This window comes from Crinia signifera, chromosome 6 (assembly GCF_055691185.1).
Source record: "Crinia signifera chromosome 6, ASM5569118v1, whole genome shotgun sequence".
NCBI lineage: Eukaryota > Metazoa > Chordata > Amphibia > Anura > Myobatrachidae > Crinia > Crinia signifera.
In genome coordinates this window covers 42367653-42382178 of record NC_139222.1, presented here as the reverse complement: position 1 = coordinate 42382178, position 14526 = coordinate 42367653, and positions in this window count along the sequence as shown.

The window sequence follows — 14526 nt, the reverse complement described above, 5'->3', positions numbered from 1 at the left end:
CCACATCTCCTGATATTACCCAAATCATATTCCTCACAAAGCTGCGCAATTTGCTGAAGAGGCTGGCCATCCCCATTTGAGAAGCTTTGTCTTTACTGCTAGAACCTCCAAAGATAATAAACAAGCACCAAGGATTTTTTTAGGGTAGCTCCAAGTCTGCAGACACATCCAAGTTAGGAACTTGGTCTGTGAGAAGATACTTACCTCCCACAGGGATCTCTCCCCGAGAAGGCTGGGTATATATGAGGAAACATCAGGTAGCAGGAGATGTATATGGAGGATGGTAATGACCGCAATGATTATGCTGTGTCCACCCACCTATCTTTTAAAGGTATTGCGCTTCACCCACCCAATTATCTATCTACCGACTTACCCAGCCATCTATTTATCTAGCTATCGATCTATCTAATGATTTACCATCTATCTACCTACCTACCCACCCCTCTAACTCTCTTAAAATGTACCATCTATCTACCCACCCATCCATCTATCTATCTATCTATCTATCTTTTGATTTAACATCTGTATACCCACCCACCTATTTGTCTATCAAATGATTTACCACCTGTCTACAAACCCCAAATGGATACCAAAAAACATATTATCAGTAATTAATGATGTTCATTAATTACCTGGCTTGGGTCTCTTGTTGCTGTGCACCATCTTTGATCGTTGACTTGAGGACGATTCTGCAGTCCAGGTCCCGGTCACCCTGCAGTAGTCGCATATTAGGACTTCTTCATCGGTTTCATGTAGACCACTCACCTAAAAAAAAAGGAAAGAGGTATGATAATATGTTCTTGGTATACACTGACAATTAAGCCCCATACACACTGGAGACCAGGGACACTTGCGATATAGTTAACTATATCGTCAATTCCACTGGATACTCTAGAAATCGGTTACGACATCGTTCACTGATTTCCTAGTGACCTGCTAAACACGCGGGTCATCAGCTATATGGCCAGTGAAAAAAAAAAAAAATATCGCTCAAAAGTGCCCTTGGAGCGGTATATTTTTATTTCTCATCAACTGTGTATGAGGGCTTTAGAAACATGCACTATGCATGCATCTTCTTTTTAAATAATCGAGCTATGATTTGGCCATTAAAAGAATGATTTGCCAACTATTCATTATGTCTCCAGGATCGGTCAATTATTGATCCGTTATCTACCTACTGTATGTATCTATTTAACTGTCTATATAAATATCTATCTATATGTATTGTGCTGGGTTATGCTAATGATTTGCCATCTATGTACCTACCCACATATCTATCTAATGATTTACCATCTATGTATATACCCACTTATCTATCTTTTGATTTAACATCTGTGTACCCTATAGGAGGGCCAAGCTGGTGGTAGCCTCGTGACTCACAAAGAATCATCCTTCAGCACTCAGGAGAGGGAAAACCCCCTGTGGGGGAAACCTCTGGGGACCCGTGGCTGATGGACTGCCCGTCCCTCTGGGCATTAGGAGGCTATGCGGCATTATATTGACAAATTTATCGAAATACTTCATGAATGTGGAAGAATGACATATACATTCATATGAAGCGAAATATACAAATATACCCTAATAGCTATCATTGGCTGATGTCATTAATAAAGCTCCTGTCCACATCTCCTGATATTACCCAAATCATATTCCTCACAAAGCTGCGCAATTTGCTGAAGAGGCTGGCCATCCCCATTTGAGAAGCTTTGTCTTTACTGCTAGAACCTCCAAAGATAATAAACAAGCACCAAGGATTTTCTTAGGGTAGCTCCAAGTCTGCAGACACATCCAAGTTAGCAACTTGGTCTGTGAGAAGATACTTACCTCCCACAGGGATCTCTCCCCGAGAAGGCTGGGTATATATGAGGAAACATCAGGTAGCAGGAGATGTATATGGAGGATGGTAATGACCGCAATGATTATGCTGTGTCCACCCACCTATCTTTTAAAGGTATTGCGCTTCACCCACCCAATTATCTATCTACCGACTTACCCAGCCATCTATTTATCTAGCTATCGATCTATCTAATGATTTACCATCTATCTACCTACCTACCCACCCCTCTAACTCTCTTAAAATGTACCATCTATCTACCCACCCATCCATCTATCTATCTTTTGATTTAACATCTGTATACCCACCCACCTATTTGTCTATCAAATGATTTACCACCTGTCTACAAACCCCAAATGGATACCAAAAAACATATTATCAGTAATTAATGATGTTCATTAATTACCTGGCTTGGGTCTCTTGTTGCTGTGCACCATCTTTGATCGTTGACTTGAGGACGATTCTGCAGTCCAGGTCCCGGTCACCCTGCAGTAGTCGCATATTAGGACTTCTTCATCGGTTTCATGTAGACCACTCACCTAAAAAAAAAGGAAAGAGGTATGATAATATGTTCTTGGTATACACTGACAATTAAGCCCCATACACACTGGAGACCAGGGACACTTGCGATATAGTTAACTATATCGACAATTCCACTGGATACTCTAGAAATCGGTTACGACATCGTTCACTGATTTCCTAGAGACCTGCTAAACACGCGGGTCATCAGCTATATGGCCAGTGAAAAAAAAAAAAAATATCGCTCAAAAGTGCCCTTGGAGCGGTATATTTTTATTTCTCATCAACTGTGTATGAGGGCTTTAGAAACATGCACTATGCATGCATCTTCTTTTTAAATAATCGAGCAATGATTTGGCCATTAAAAGAATGATTTGCCAACTATTCATTATGTCTCCAGGATCGGTCAATTATTGATCCATTATCTACCTACTGTATGTATCTATTTAACTGTCTATATAAATATCTATCTATATGTATTGTGCTGGGTTATGCTAATGATTTGCCATCTATGTACCTACCCACATATCTATCTAATGATTTACCATCTATGTATATACCCACCTATCTATCTTTTGATTTAACATCTGTGTACCCTATAGGAGGGCCAAGCCGGTGGTAGCCTCGTGACTCACAAAGAATCATCCTTCAGCACTCAGGAGAGGGAAAACCCCCTGTGGGGGAAACCTCTGGGGACCCGTGGCTGATGGACTGCCCGTCCCTCTGGGCATTAGGAGGCTATGCGGCATTATATTGACAAATTTATCGAAATACTTCATGAATGTGGAAGAATGACATATACATTCATATGAAGCGAAATATACAAATATACCCTAATAGTTATCATTGGCTGATGTCATTAATAAAGCTCCTGTCCACATCTCCTGATATTACCCAAATCATATTCCTCACAAAGCTGCGCAATTTGCTGAAGAGGCTGGCCATCCCCATTTGAGAAGCTTTGTCTTTACTGCTAGAACCTCCAAAGATAATAAACAAGCACCAAGGATTTTTTTAGGGTAGCTCCAAGTCTGCAGACACATCCAAGTTAGGAACTTTGTCTGTGAGAAGATACTTACCTCCCACAGGGATCTCTCCCCGAGAAGGCTGGGTATATATGAGGAAACATCAGGTAGCAGGAGATGTATATGGAGGATGGTAATGACCGCAATGATTATGCTGTGTCCACCCACCTATCTTTTAAAGGTATTGCGCTTCACCCACCCAATTATCTATCTACCGACTTACCCAGCCATCTATTTATCTAGCTATCGATCTATCTAATGATTTACCATCTATCTACCTACCTACCCACCCCTCTAACTCTCTTAAAATGTACCATCTATCTACCCACCCATCCATCTATCTATCTATCTATCTATCTTTTGATTTAACATCTGTATACCCACCCACCTATTTGTCTATCAAATGATTTACCACCTGTCTACAAACCCCAAATGGATACCAAAAAACATATTATCAGTAATTAATGATGTTCATTAATTACCTGGCTTGGGTCTCTTGTTGCTGTGCACCATCTTTGATCGTTGACTTGAGGACGATTCTGCAGTCCAGGTCCCGGTCACCCTGCAGTAGTCGCATATTAGGACTTCTTCATCGGTTTCATGTAGACCACTCACCTAAAAAAAAAGGAAAGAGGTATGATAATATGTTCTTGGTATACACTGACAATTAAGCCCCATACACACTGGAGACCAGGGACACTTGCGATATAGTTAACTATATCGTCAATTCCACTGGATACTCTAGAAATCGGTTACGACATCGTTCACTGATTTCCTAGTGACCTGCTAAACACGCGGGTCATCAGCTATATGGCCAGTGAAAAAAAAAAAAAAAAATATCGCTCAAAAGTGCCCTTGGAGCGGTATATTTTTATTTCTCATCAACTGTGTATGAGGGCTTTAGAAACATGCACTATGCATGCATCTTCTTTTTAAATAATCGAGCTATGATTTGGCCATTAAAAGAATGATTTGCCAACTATTCATTATGTCTCCAGGATCGGTCAATTATTGATCCATTATCTACCTACTGTATGTATCTATTTAACTGTCTATATAAATATCTATCTATATGTATTGTGCTGGGTTATGCTAATGATTTGCCATTTATGTACCTACCCACATATCTATTTAATGATTTACCATCTATGTATATACCCACCTATCTATCTTTTGATTTAACATCTGTGTACCCTATAGGAGGGCCAAGCTGGTGGTAGCCTCGTGACTCACAAAGAATCATCCTTCAGCACTCAGGAGAGGGAAAACCCCCTGTGGGGGAAACCTCTGGGGACCCATGGCTGATGGACTGCCCGTCCCTCTGGGCATTAGGAGGCTATGCGGCATTATATTGACAAATTTATCGAAATACTTCATGAATGTGGAAGAATGACATATACATTCATATGAAGCGAAATATACAAATATACCCTAATAGCTATCATTGGCTGATGTCATTAATAAAGCTCCTGTCCACATCTCCTGATATTACCCAAATCATATTCCTCACAAAGCTGCGCAATTTGCTGAAGAGGCTGGCCATCCCCATTTGAGAAGCTTTGTCTTTACTGCTAGAACCTCCAAAGATAATAAACAAGCACCAAGGATTTTTTTAGGGTAGCTCCAAGTCTGCAGACACATCCAAGTTAGGAACTTGGTCTGTGAGAAGATACTTACCTCCCACAGGGATCTCTCCCCGAGAAGGCTGGGTATATATGAGGAAACATCAGGTAGCAGGAGATGTATATGGAGGATGGTAATGACCGAAATGATTATGCTGTGTCCACCCACCTATCTTTAAAGGTATTGCGCTTCACCCACCCAATTATCTATCTACCGACTTACCCAGCCATCTATTTATCTAGCTATCGATCTATCTAATGATTTACCATCTATCTACCTACCTACCCACCCCACTAACTCTCTTAAAATGTACCATCTATCTACCCACCCATCCATCTATCTATCTATCTATCTATCTTTTGATTTAACATCTGTATACCCACCCACCTATTTGTCTATCAAATGATTTACCACCTGTCTACAAACCCCAAATGGATACCAAAAAACATATTATCAGTAATTAATGATGTTCATTAATTACCTGGCTTGGGTCTCTTGTTGCTGTGCACCATCTTTGATCGTTGACTTGAGGACGATTCTGCAGTCCAGGTCCCGGTCACCCTGCAGTAGTCGCATATTAGGACTTCTTCATCGGTTTCATGTAGACCACTCACCTAAAAAAAAAGGAAAGAGGTATGATAATATGTTCTTGGTATACACTGACAATTAAGCCCCATACACACTGGAGACCAGGGACACTTGCGATATAGTTAACTATATCGACAATTCCACTGGATACTCTAGAAATCGGTTACGACATCGTTCACTGATTTCCTAGAGACCTGCTAAACACGCGGGTCATCAGCTATATGGGCAGTGAAAAAAAAAAAAAATATCGCTCAAAAGTGCCCTTGGAGCGGTATATTTTTATTTCTCATCAACTGTGTATGAGGGCTTTAGAAACATGCACTATGCATGCATCTTCTTTTTAAATAATCGAGCAATGATTTGGCCATTAAAAGAATGATTTGCCAACTATTCATTATGTCTCCAGGATCGGTCAATTATTGATCCATTATCTACCTACTGTATGTATCTATTTAACTGTCTATATAAATATCTATCTATATGTATTGTGCTGGGTTATGCTAATGATTTGCCATCTATGTACCTACCCACATATCTATCTAATGATTTACCATCTATGTATATACCCACCTATCTATCTTTTGATTTAACATCTGTGTACCCTATAGGAGGGCCAAGCCGGTGGTAGCCTCGTGACTCACAAAGAATCATCCTTCAGCACTCAGGAGAGGGAAAACCCCCTGTGGGGGAAACCTCTGGGGACCCGTGGCTGATGGACTGCCCGTCCCTCTGGGCATTAGGAGGCTATGCGGCATTATATTGACAAATTTATCGAAATGCTTCATGAATGTGGAAGAATGACATATACATTCATATGAAGCGAAATATACAAATATACCCTAATAGCTATCATTGGCTGATGTCATTAATAAAGCTCCTGTCCACATCTCCTGATATTACCCAAATCATATTCCTCACAAAGCTGCGCAATTTGCTGAAGAGGCTGGCCATCCCCATTTGAGAAGCTTTGTCTTTACTGCTAGAACCTCCAAAGATAATAAACAAGCACCAAGGATTTTTTTAGGGTAGCTCCAAGTCTGCAGACACATCCAAGTTAGGAACTTGGTCTGTGAGAAGATACTTACCTCCCACAGGGATCTCTCCCCGAGAAGGCTGGGTATATATAAGGAAACATCAGGTAGCAGGAGATGTATATGGAGGATGGTAATGACCGCAATGATTATGCTGTGTCCACCCACCTATCTTTTAAAGGTATTGCGCTTCACCCACCCAATTATCTATCTACCGACTTACCCAGCCATCTATTTATCTAGCTATCGATCTATCTAATGATTTACCATCTATCTACCTACCTACCCACCCCTCTAACTCTCTTAAAATGTACCATCTATCTACCCACCCATCTATCTATCTATCTATCTATCTATCTTTTGATTTAACATCTGTATACCCACCCACCTATTTGTCTATCAAATGATTTACCACCTGTCTACAAACCCCAAATGGATACCAAAAAACATATTATCAGTAATTAATGATGTTCATTAATTACCTGGCTTGGGTCTCTTGTTGCTGTGCACCATCTTTGATCGTTGACTTGAGGACGATTCTGCAGTCCAGGTCCCGGTCACCCTGCAGTAGTCGCATATTAGGACTTCTTCATCGGTTTCATGTAGACCACTCACCTAAAAAAAAAGGAAAGAGGTATGATAATATGTTCTTGGTATACACTGACAATTAAGCCCCATACACACTGGAGACCAGGGACACTTGCGATATAGTTAACTATATCGTCAATTCCACTGGATACTCTAGAAATCGGTTACGACATCGTTCACTGATTTCCTAGTGACCTGCTAAACACGCGGGTCATCAGCTATATGGCCAGTGAAAAAAAAAAAAAAAATATCGCTCAAAAGTGCCCTTGGAGCGGTATATTTTTATTTCTCATCAACTGTGTATGAGGGCTTTAGAAACATGCACTATGCATGCATCTTCTTTTTAAATAATCGAGCTATGATTTGGCCATTAAAAGAATGATTTGCCAACTATTCATTATGTCTCCAGGATCGGTCAATTATTGATCCATTATCTACCTACTGTATGTATCTATTTAACTGTCTATATAAATATCTATCTATATGTATTGTGCTGGGTTATGCTAATGATTTGCCATCTATGTACCTACCCACATATCTATCTAATGATTTACCATCTATGTATATACCCACTTATCTATCTTTTGATTTAACATCTGTGTACCCTATAGGAGGGCCAAGCTGGTGGTAGCCTCGTGACTCACAAAGAATCATCCTTCAGCACTCAGGAGAGGGAAAACCCCCTGTGGGGGAAACCTCTGGGGACCCGTGGCTGATGGACTGCCCGTCCCTCTGGGCATTAGGAGGCTATGCGGCATTATATTGACAAATTTATCGAAATACTTCATGAATGTGGAAGAATGACATATACATTCATATGAAGCGAAATATACAAATATACCCTAATAGCTATCATTGGCTGATGTCATTAATAAAGCTCCTGTCCACATCTCCTGATATTACCCAAATCATATTCCTCACAAAGCTGCGCAATTTGCTGAAGAGGCTGGCCATCCCCATTTGAGAAGCTTTGTCTTTACTGCTAGAACCTCCAAAGATAATAAACAAGCACCAAGGATTTTTTTAGGGTAGCTCCAAGTCTGCAGACACATCCAAGTTAGGAACTTGGTCTGTGAGAAGATACTTACCTCCCACAGGGATCTCTCCCCGAGAAGGCTGGGTATATATGAGGAAACATCAGGTAGCAGGAGATGTATATGGAGGATGGTAATGACCGCAATGATTATGCTGTGTCCACCCACCTATCTTTTAAAGGTATTGCGCTTCACCCACCCAATTATCTATCTACCGACTTACCCAGCCATCTATTTATCTAGCTATCGATCTATCTAATGATTTACCATCTATCTACCTACCTACCCACCCCTCTAACTCTCTTAAAATGTACCATCTATCTACCCACCCATCCATCTATCTATCTATCTATCTATCTATCTATCTATCTTTTGATTTAACATCTGTATACCCACCCACCTATTTGTCTATCAAATGATTTACCACCTGTCTACAAACCCCAAATGGATACCAAAAAACATATTATCAGTAATTAATGATGTTCATTAATTACCTGGCTTGGGTCTCTTGTTGCTGTGCACCATCTTTGATCGTTGACTTGAGGACGATTCTGCAGTCCAGGTCCCGGTCACCCTGCAGTAGTCGCATATTAGGACTTCTTCATCGGTTTCATGTAGACCACTCACCTAAAAAAAAAGGAAAGAGGTATGATAATATGTTCTTGGTATACACTGACAATTAAGCCCCATACACACTGGAGACCAGGGACACTTGCGATATAGTTAACTATATCGACAATTCCACTGGATACTCTAGAAATCGGTTACGACATCGTTCACTGATTTCCTAGAGACCTGCTAAACACGCGGGTCATCAGCTATATGGCCAGTGAAAAAAAAAAAAAAAAAAAATATCGCTCAAAAGTGCCCTTGGAGCGGTATATTTTTATTTCTCATCAACTGTGTATGAGGGCTTTAGAAACATGCACTATGCATGCATCTTCTTTTTAAATAATCGAGCAATGATTTGGCCATTAAAAGAATGATTTGCCAACTATTCATTATGTCTCCAGGATCGGTCAATTATTGATCCATTATCTACCTACTGTATGTATCTATTTAACTGTCTATATAAATATCTATCTATATGTATTGTGCTGGGTTATGCTAATGATTTGCCATCTATGTACCTACCCACATATCTATCTAATGATTTACCATCTATGTATATACCCACCTATCTATCTTTTGATTTAACATCTGTGTACCCTATAGGAGGGCCAAGCCGGTGGTAGCCTCGTGACTCACAAAGAATCATCCTTCAGCACTCAGGAGAGGGAAAACCCCCTGTGGGGGAAACCTCTGGGGACCCGTGGCTGATGGACTGCCCGTCCCTCTGGGCATTAGGAGGCTATGCGGCATTATATTGAAAAATTTATCGAAATACTTCATGAATGTGGAAGAATGACATATACATTCATATGAAGCGAAATATACAAATATACCCTAATAGTTATCATTGGCTGATGTCATTAATAAAGCTCCTGTCCACATCTCCTGATATTACCCAAATTATATTCCTCACAAAGCTGCGCAATTTGCTGAAGAGGCTGGCCATCCCCATTTGAGAAGCTTTGTCTTTACTGCTAGAACCTCCAAAGATAATAAACAAGCACCAAGGATTTTTTTAGGGTAGCTCCAAGTCTGCAGACACATCCAAGTTAGGAACTTTGTCTGTGAGAAGATACTTACCTCCCACAGGGATCATTCCCCGAGAAGGCTGGGTATATATGAGGAAACATCAGGTAGCAGGAGATGTATATGGAGGATGGTAATGACCGCAATGATTATGCTGTGTCCACCCACCTATCTTTTAAAGGTATTGCGCTTCACCCACCCAATTATCTATCTACCGACTTACCCAGCCATCTATTTATCTAGCTATCGATCTATCTAATGATTTACCATCTATCTACCTACCTACCCACCCCTCTAACTCTCTTAAAATGTACCATCTATCTACCCACCCATCCATCTATCTATCTATCTATCTATCTATCTTTTGATTTAACATCTGTATACCCACCCACCTATTTGTCTATCAAATGATTTACCACCTGTCTACAAACCCCAAATGGATACCAAAAAACATATTATCAGTAATTAATGATGTTCATTAATTACCTGGCTTGGGTCTCTTGTTGCTGTGCACCATCTTTGATCGTTGACTTGAGGACGATTCTGCAGTCCAGGTCCCGGTCACCCTGCAGTAGTCGCATATTAGGACTTCTTCATCGGTTTCATGTAGACCACTCACCTAAAAAAAAAGGAAAGAGGTATGATAATATGTTCTTGGTATACACTGACAATTAAGCCCCATACACACTGGAGACCAGGGACACTTGCGATATAGTTAACTATATCGTCAATTCCACTGGATACTCTAGAAATCGGTTACGACATCGTTCACTGATTTCCTAGTGACCTGCTAAACACGCGGGTCATCAGCTATATGGCCAGTGAAAAAAAAAAAAAAAATATCGCTCAAAAGTGCCCTTGGAGCGGTATATTTTTATTTCTCATCAACTGTGTATGAGGGCTTTAGAAACATGCACTATGCATGCATCTTCTTTTTAAATAATCGAGCTATGATTTGGCCATTAAAAGAATGATTTGCCAACTATTCATTATGTCTCCAGGATCGGTCAATTATTGATCCATTATCTACCTACTGTATGTATCTATTTAACTGTCTATATAAATATCTATCTATATGTATTGTGCTGGGTTATGCTAATGATTTGCCATCTATGTACCTACCCACATATCTATCTAATGATTTACCATCTATGTATATACCCACTTATCTATCTTTTGATTTAACATCTGTGTACCCTATAGGAGGGCCAAGCTGGTGGTAGCCTCGTGACTCACAAAGAATCATCCTTCAGCACTCAGGAGAGGGAAAACCCCCTGTGGGGGAAACCTCTGGGGACCCATGGCTGATGGACTGCCCGTCCCTCTGGGCATTAGGAGGCTATGCGGCATTATATTGACAAATTTATCGAAATACTTCATGAATGTGGAAGAATGACATATACATTCATATGAAGCGAAATATACAAATATACCCTAATAGCTATCATTGGCTGATGTCATTAATAAAGCTCCTGTCCACATCTCCTGATATTACCCAAATCATATTCCTCATAAAGCTGCGCAATTTGCTGAAGAGGCTGGCCATCCCCATTTGAGAAGCTTTGTCTTTACTGCTAGAACCTCCAAAGATAATAAACAAGCACCAAGGATTTTTTTAGGGTAGCTCCAAGTCTGCAGACACATCCAAGTTAGGAACTTGGTCTGTGAGAAGATACTTACCTCCCACAGGGATCTCTCCCCGAGAAGGCTGGGTATATATGAGGAAACATCAGGTAGCAGGAGATGTATATGGAGGATGGTAATGACCGCAATGATTATGCTGTGTCCACCCACCTATCTTTTAAAGGTATTGCGCTTCACCCACCCAATTATCTATCTACCGACTTACCCAGCCATCTATTTATCTAGCTATCGATCTATCTAATGATTTACCATCTATCTACCTACCTACCCACCCCTCTAACTCTCTTAAAATGTACCATCTACCCACCCATCCATCTATCTATCTATCTTTTGATTTAACATCTGTATACCCACCCACCTATTTGTCTATCAAATGATTTACCACCTGTCTACAAACCCCAAATGGATACCAAAAAACATATTATCAGTAATTAATGATGTTCATTAATTACCTGGCTTGGGTCTCTTGTTGCTGTGCACCATCTTTGATCGTTGACTTGAGGACGATTCTGCAGTCCAGGTCCCGGTCACCCTGCAGTAGTCGCATATTAGGACTTCTTCATCGGTTTCATGTAGACCACTCACCTAAAAAAAAATGAAAGAGGTATGATAATATGTTCTTGGTATACACTGACAATTAAGCCCCATACACACTGGAGACCAGGGACACTTGCGATATAGTTAACTATATCGACAATTCCACTGGATACTCTAGAAATCGGTTACGACATCGTTCACTGATTTCCTAGTGACCTGCTAAACACGCGGGTCATCAGCTATATGGCCAGTAAAAAAAAAAAAAAAAAAAAAATATCGCTCAAAAGTGCCCTTGGAGCGGTATATTTTTATTTCTCATCAACTGTGTATGAGGGCTTTAGAAACATGCACTATGCATGCATCTTCTTTTTAAATAATCGAGCTATGATTTGGCCATTAAAAGAATGATTTGCCAACTATTCATTATGTCTCCAGGATCGGTCAATTATTGATCCATTATCTACCTACTGTATGTATCTATTTAACTGTCTATATAAATATCTATCTATATGTATTGTGCTGGGTTATGCTAATGATTTGCCATCTATGTACCTACCCACATATCTATCTAATGATTTACCATCTATGTATATACCCACCTATCTATCTTTTGATTTAACATCTGTGTACCCTATAGGAGGGCCAAGCTGGTGGTAGCCTCGTGACTCACAAAGAATCATCCTTCAGCACTCAGGAGAGGGAAAACCCCCTGTGGGGGAAACCTCTGGGGACCCATGGCTGATGGACTGCCCGTCCCTCTGGGCATTAGGAGGCTATGCGGCATTATATTGACAAATTTATCGAAATACTTCATGAATGTGGAAGAATGACATATACATTCATATGAAGCGAAATATACAAATATACCCTAATAGCTATCATTGGCTGATGTCATTAATAAAGCTCCTGTCCACATCTCCTGATATTACCCAAATCATATTCCTCACAAAGCTGCGCAATTTGCTGAAGAGGCTGGCCATCCCCATTTGAGAAGCTTTGTCTTTACTGCTAGAACCTCCAAAGATAATAAACAAGCACCAAGGATTTTTTTAGGGTAGCTCCAAGTCTGCAGACACATCCAAGTTAGGAACTTGGTCTGTGAGAAGATACTTACCTCCCACAGGGATCTCTCCCCGAGAAGGCTGGGTATATATGAGGAAACATCAGGTAGCAGGAGATGTATATGGAGGATGGTAATGACCGCAATGATTATGCTGTGTCCACCCACCTATCTTTTAAAGGTATTGCGCTTCACCCACCCAATTATCTATCTACCGACTTACCCAGCCATCTATTTATCTAGCTATCGATCTATCTAATGATTTACCATCTATCTACCTACCTACCCACCCCTCTAACTCTCTTAAAATGTACCATCTATCTACCCACCCATCCATCTATCTATCTATCTATCTTTTGATTTAACATCTGTATACCCACCCACCTATTTGTCTATCAAATGATTTACCACCTGTCTACAAACCCCAAATGGATACCAAAAAACATATTATCAGTAATTAATGATGTTCATTAATTACCTGGCTTGGGTCTCTTGTTGCTGTGCACCATCTTTGATCGTTGACTTGAGGACGATTCTGCAGTCCAGGTCCCGGTCACCCTGCAGTAGTCGCATATTAGGACTTCTTCATCGGTTTCATGTAGACCACTCACCTAAAAAAAAAGGAAAGAGGTATGATAATATGTTCTTGGTATACACTGACAATTAAGCCCCATACACACTGGAGACCAGGGACACTTGCGATATAGTTAACTATATCGACAATTCCACTGGATACTCTAGAAATCGGTTACGACATCGTTCACTGATTTCCTAGTGACCTGCTAAACACGCGGGTCATCAGCTATATGGCCAGTGAAAAAAATAAATAAAAAAATATCGCTCAAAAGTGCCCTTGGAGCGGTATATTTTTATTTCTCATCAACTGTGTATGAGGGCTTTAGAAACATGCACTATGCATGCATCTTCTTTTTAAATAATCGAGCTATGATTTGGCCATTAAAAGAATGATTTGCCAACTATTCATTATGTCTCCAGGATCGGTCAATTATTGATCCATTATCTACCTACTGTATGTATCTATTTAACTGTCTATATAAATATCTATCTATATGTATTGTGCTGGGTTATGCTAATGATTTGCCATCTATGTACCTACCCACATATCTATCTAATGATTTACCATCTATGTATATACCCACCTATCTATCTTTTGATTTAACATCTGTGTACCCTATAGGAGGGCCAAGCCGGTGGTAGCCTCGTGACTCACAAAGAATCATCCTTCAGCACTCAGGAGAGGGAAAACCCCCTGTGGGGGAAACCTCTGGGGACCCGTGGCTGATGGACTGCCCGTCCCTCTGGGCATTAGGAGGCTATGCGGCATTATATTGACAAATTTATCGAAATACTTCATGAATGTGGAAGAATGACATATACATTCATA